General features: G+C 44.1%; 1 protein-coding gene across 3 annotated transcripts in view; it reads left to right on the top strand.

The window, feature by feature from the left end:
- CBLB (Cbl proto-oncogene B) overlaps positions 1–6,000 on the top strand; it is a 131,393-nt gene that overhangs the window by 52,489 nt on the left and 72,904 nt on the right. The window lies entirely within an intron of this gene.

Genomic DNA, 6,000 nt, shown 5'->3' with positions numbered 1-6,000 from the left:
ATTCTTATTCTCCCCATGTAAACAACAATGTAAAACAAAGTTTGATTTGCAGAGATAAGAGAAAAAGCTCTGGGTTGCAACCCCCTATCATATGGAATGCTTTTCCTGAAAGTCTTCGTTCAAGCACTGACTGAAGCTGATGCTGAAGACTTCTCATTTCAACAGGCGTTTGGCCACCACTGTTGTCCTCCATGCTAAGGAATATATTGTTGTAATATTTGTGCAATGTTCTAATTTTATCGATTGCCACCATGCCTCCTTCTGGAATTTTCTTTCATCCTGCTGAATGTTGTGCTTTATGCTGCAGGTCTGTTAATTCCTATAGCAGAGTCTGAGCCCTTTAGAATAAACCTTCAGTGGTGAAAAGCAATTATTCTCCTGTGATATGACTGCATCAAGTCCATTATATGTCACATCCCTTGCATATGTGAGTTTCGGCCTTTAATCTCTTGAGCGTATTGAAAACTTAGGCCAAGCTGCCATAGGACATATGGGCCACATAACATGGGCTGCCATCCAGGACATAGGGGAAAGGGGAGAGTAAGTTTCATGGATGTAGGTGCCTGGGCCAGCTATGGCCATGAGCACCTTAGTGACCTAAGTCTCCAATGGAAGTATGTGTGGTGGGAAGGGGGTCGTTAATGATATAATTTTAATGTTTACTTAGACCATAGTAGGGGTGTTCAAGGGAAAGCCACATTAAAAAGTGAGATGGAGGAAGCAAACAGCACCAGCGGGAAGAGGGAGTGGGCTGGACCAGTCATGGTAATCATCAGGCTGAGAATGTTAGGTTTAGGGGGGGATATAAAAATTACCCAATAGTTGTAAATGATAGGGATGTGCTTTTGTTTTGTGTTTTTTGTTTCATTTTGATTTTGTGTGCACCAACATACTTAATGTGCATTAAATCGAAACAAAAAAAAATAAAACCTAAAATTTTTTGGCTGCACGACCTTAATGAATGAAGGCATTTTTCATGTTACCCGCCCCGAACTTTGGAGGGTGCAAGATACAAGTGATTTTAAATAAAATAAAGACTTGTGGGCTTCGGGAAGTCCAGTTTAAAATTCTGCATCACATTTATTGTACTGATGTTTGTCGCTTCCAGATGGGGTGTACGGACTCCCCTCTTTGTATAAAATGCAGAATAGATGAAGGCACGCTCCTGCACCATCTTTTTCGCTGCCAAACTCTGATCGCTTTTTGGGGCTCAGTATTGGATGTCATCTTGCAGTGCACTGCCGTCCCGGTGCCTGCTACTGGACAGTTTCTGTTGTCTAGCCCCCAGGCTTGTTCTACTGAAGTCTGTCGCTCAAAAGACAAATTTAGCAGAGTGGCCTTCCTTTTGGCCTGCCGCACGATACTCTCTAACTGGGCAGCCCCGGATTTGCCTCCATCTGTCTTGGCCTGGTTCCAGAGAATGGCTTCCTTTCTCCAACTCGAATGCCTAGACTTTGTGCTGGGCAAGCGGAAACCCGATAAACTGTACAAGGCTTGCTGGCAAACTTGTGTTCGCCTGTTGCCAGCGGCTGTTCAGGAAGGATTACGTGCTGGTGGATACAATTCTAGTTGGACATAATCCCTACTCTCTAAGGGGGGGGATAAGGGGTGGAGGGTGTGGGAGGGGGGGTGAGCATGTGGTAGCATGAGTGGAGTGCGGTGTGAACGGTGATGTGTGGGCTAAAGGTGTTGGAGGGCACTGTGGGGGAAAGGGATTGTGGGGAAAAATGGTAAAATGTGTTGGGATGGAGATGTGATCGATGTTCTGTTATTGGTATTGCATATTAGCTATCTTTGGACTGTATTGGTTGATATGTTTACTGCTTTCACCTGCTGTAGTGCGGGATTTAATGTTTGATGTTTCTTCCCAATAAAAAATTATTTTGAAAAATAAAAAATAAAGACTTGTGCATTCTGAAAAGATTACCATGTTTAGTCCAGTCATTGCAGTGATGGTGCTGAGCTGGGAGCTCTGTACCAAGGCTCTCTCTGGAACCCTCCAGACATTAGGTTTCACCGTTGAGCGATGACTCCATCCGTAGCAACCCTAGCTCATTATAAGAACTCTTAAGGCGATTATTTAAAAATAATTTATAGACCGCTTTAGATTAAAAGCAGTTTACATGTCTACATTCATTAAAACAAACATTTAAAACAAAAAAAAAAACCCCACAGCTCTTATATACAATCTCTGCAAATAAGGACCTCCAGCGTAGTCCTGTGAAAACTAAAGCTATTATCTGACAAAGTTAGCACCTCTAGGACCAAGCTGCAGAAATGCTTGCACTATCGTGCCTAGAAAGCCTGCTAGAATATGTTTTTAGCAATTTCCCTGTTGTAGATGATTAAGGAAATAATTTTAGTGTTTGTTTACTCCAAAGAAGGGATTTTGGTAATCTCCCAAAGCTTGCATCTTAAAGCATTCATTATTCTAATGAAGGTATCATCTCTACCCAGCAGCTTTGGTCTTTTAATAAATCTGATTTTTGTACTCCGTGATCTTTCCAGGAGTGCGAACACATTCCAAGGAATCTGGCTTAAAAATCATAGCGATGGTAGGCCTGGTTGCTATGACGACATCTGGGTTAATAGGAAGAACATTGCTTTTCTGAAGACAATTAGTTAAGTAAATGAGAATATAATCATAGCCTTTGAAGTTACTTTACCCTCCTTTAGTTTTTCGGCGGCTGTGCTAGGATTCAGATACATGTGTTTGGATTCGTTTCAGCTGGGTGTTAATTCTTCACGGTGGAACATTAATAGCAATGTGCTTTAACAAATGTTTTCTTTTTCATGTTTGAAGAAGTGACAGTTAAAAGCATATCTTTAGTGCATGAAAGAATCCACAGTGGTGTGCAAGAGAACGGTTTATTAAAGATATCTATATACAGGGAAACGGACTGAGACCGCCATCTCGTTTCAGGAAGGGATGGGGGAGAGAAAGGAGCCCCATGGGAAGAAACATGGAAGAAGAGGTATAAGAAGTGGGGGGGAGATGGGAGCTTTAGGTTGGGTCTTCCACCCTCCGACTCAGGGAAGGGGAAATTTTGGTTCTCAAGTGCCAAACAGGCCTGATTTTCAGGATTTCCACATTGAATATTTATGAGAGATACCGTATTTTTCGCTCCGTAAGACGCACTTTTTTCCCCCAAAAGTGGAGGAAAAATATCTGTGCGCCTTATGGAGCGAATGTAGTGTCTCTCCCTCTCGCACGCCGTCCCCCCCTCCTCCTCCCCCCAACTCAGCCCAATCAGTATGGCGCAGGTCAAACATCAGCTGTTTGAACCGCATGCGCTATGGAGGCCTCTCTCTCGTTCAAACAGCTCCCTGCCGGTCTGCTGTTCCCAGGGTGCTGCCGACCTTCGCAGTAAGATGCACCCAGTGGCACCCCGGGAACAGCAGACCGGCAGGGAGCTGTTTGAACTGGAGGGGCCTCCGTAGCGCACGCGGTTCAAGCAGCTGATGTTTGACCTGCGCCACGCCGAGATTCACAGTAAGATGCACCCCGGGAACAGCAGACCGGCAGAGAGCTGAAGCTCTGCCGGCAGAAGATGATACGTGGCATCAAAGTTAGTACAGGCCATTTCCTTCTCATTTGTTTAGATATCTTAGTTGTTCCATGCATTTGACCTGCGCCACCATACTGATTGGGCTGAGCTGGGAGGAGGAGGAGGGGGACAGTGTGCGAGAGGGAGAGACGCTACCTTCGCTCCAGGGGGGAGCTCCGTACAGAGCCCGTCATGGGGACAGAATTTCTTTTTTCTTATTTTCCTCCTCTAAATCCTAGGTGCCTCTTATGGTCAGGGGCGTCTTATGGACCGCAAAATACGGTATTTGAATGCATTTGATTTAAGAATCAGTTTTATGTGCATATTTTGACTGTTCTGAAAAGCAGATCTGTTTTAGCACTCAAGACCAAAGTTTGCCATCCTTATCTGATTTCCATCCCCCCTTCAAAAAAAAAAAAATCCTGCTGTCCTGGAGTTTTGTTATATGTCCAGCCCTGCCCCCTGCTCTTGATTTTAACTAGTACCAGTAATCATAGTCTCAAGATAACAGATACACAGCAGCTGACAATGGCACTTTTATCACGGTCCGACTGTTTACAAAACATGGCAAAGTAACTAGAAAGCAGGCAAAAAGTCTTTTACACTCTTGGCCTTCATTAACAGAGGCACATTCTCTTCCCACCTTCATGCTCGCACCCAGGCCATGTTTTAAAGAGTATGAAACTAGGAAGTGCTCCTTGAAATGTAAGGCGATTTCCAATATCCGTTCCACTTCCTCATTTTGTGGCTTTTTGTTCAACCCTCCCCCTTCATTTAAACTGCAGCAGATTGTTGTGTGGAGAAGGAAGTGAGAGAGTTTGATGGTTAGTGCTGAGTAGATAGGATATGATGTTTTATATTTAAGAGTCTAGCAGCAAGAGAGGGGCCTTTTTCAGTGGTTTAATGGAACACAGTCAATATGGATTTACCCAAGGGAAGTCTTGCCTAACAAATCTGCTTCATTTTTTTTGAAGGGGTTAATAAACATGTGGATAAAGGTGAACCGGTAGATGTAGTGTATTTGGATTTTCAGAAGGTGTTTGACAAAGTCCACCATGAGAAGCTTCTAAGAAAACTAAAAAGTCATGGGATAGGAGGCGATGTCCTTTCGTGGATTACAAACGGTTAAAAGACAGGAAACAGAGAGTAGGATTAATGGTCAATTTTCTCAGTGGAAAAGGTTAAACAGTGGAGTGCCTCAGGGATCTGTACTTGGACCGGTGCTTTTCAATATATATATATATATATATATATATATATATATATATAAATGATCTGGAAAGGAATACGATGAGCGAGGTTATCAAATTTGCAGATGATACAAAATTATTCAGAGTAGTTAAATCACAAGCGGATTGTGATACATTGGAGGAGGACCTTGCAAGACTGGAAGATTGGGCATCCAAATGGCAGATGAAATTTAATGTGGACAAGTGCAAGGTGTTGCATATAGGGAAAAATAACCCTTGCTGTAGTTACACGATGTTAGGTTCCATATTAGGAGCTACCACCCAGGAAAAACATCTGTAGCATTCGTGCCTGTTTCTCACCCTCGCTCCACCCTCTTTACTGCTGTGGCGACTCCCTCCAGGCCTGATGGACGGCTTGTGGCCACGTCGTCCTCCTGCTACTTCTCGGGATCCCTGGGCTGGCCTGATGCTACGGATCCGCCATGTTCCTGAGGACATAGGGCACACGCGTGTGCTCCAGACTTTGTACCAGCAAGGGCGTGAACCTCGGGGGCGTTCCCCCCCCCCCCCCCCGTAGTGATGTCATCAGTTTTCAATTTAAAAGGTTTTTGCTTGCTAACCTCAAACGAGTTAGTAAAGACTCGAATCTTCCCTTTGGGTACGATTCCCCAAGCTACTCTGCCTCCCTTTACTTACATGGAGTACCCACTCCTCGGGGGCTCCGTTCTCGCTCTTCTTGAATTCAGCTTGCAGTACGGGATTCGGTACTTGTTCCTCGAGGGCCTACGGTCCTGAAGACTCAGAAGACTCCTATTGCCTGATGACGATCGCAGACGTGAACACAGTGAGTCCTATTACAGACAGATACAAGGGCCCTCGTGGAGCGAGTACCGGTTTGGCCTCTGTTGGAAACAGGATGCTGGACTTGATGGACCCTTGGTCTGACCCAGCATGGCAATTTCTTATGTTCTTATGTTTGGGTAAATGTAACTTCAGGACATGCTAGAGAGGTAAAGTTCCTGGATGGAATAAATGCTTCATGGAGCAATTGGTTCAGGAACTAAGGAAAGAGGATTTGGTGAGGGAGGTAATGGTGGTGGAGTCACTTGGCAATGGTGATCATAACATGAACAAATTTGAACTAATGACTGGAAGGGGAACAATACATAAATCTAGAGTTCTAACATTAAACCTCAAAAGGGAAACTTTGATAAAATGAGGAAAATAGAAGAAAAAACTGAAAGGTGCAGTTACAAAGGTTA

This window comes from Rhinatrema bivittatum, chromosome 15, assembly GCF_901001135.1.
Source record: "Rhinatrema bivittatum chromosome 15, aRhiBiv1.1, whole genome shotgun sequence".
NCBI lineage: Eukaryota > Metazoa > Chordata > Amphibia > Gymnophiona > Rhinatrematidae > Rhinatrema > Rhinatrema bivittatum.
The sequence above is the reverse complement of the archived record's forward strand: the minus strand, read 5'-3'. Positions and strand labels throughout refer to the sequence as shown.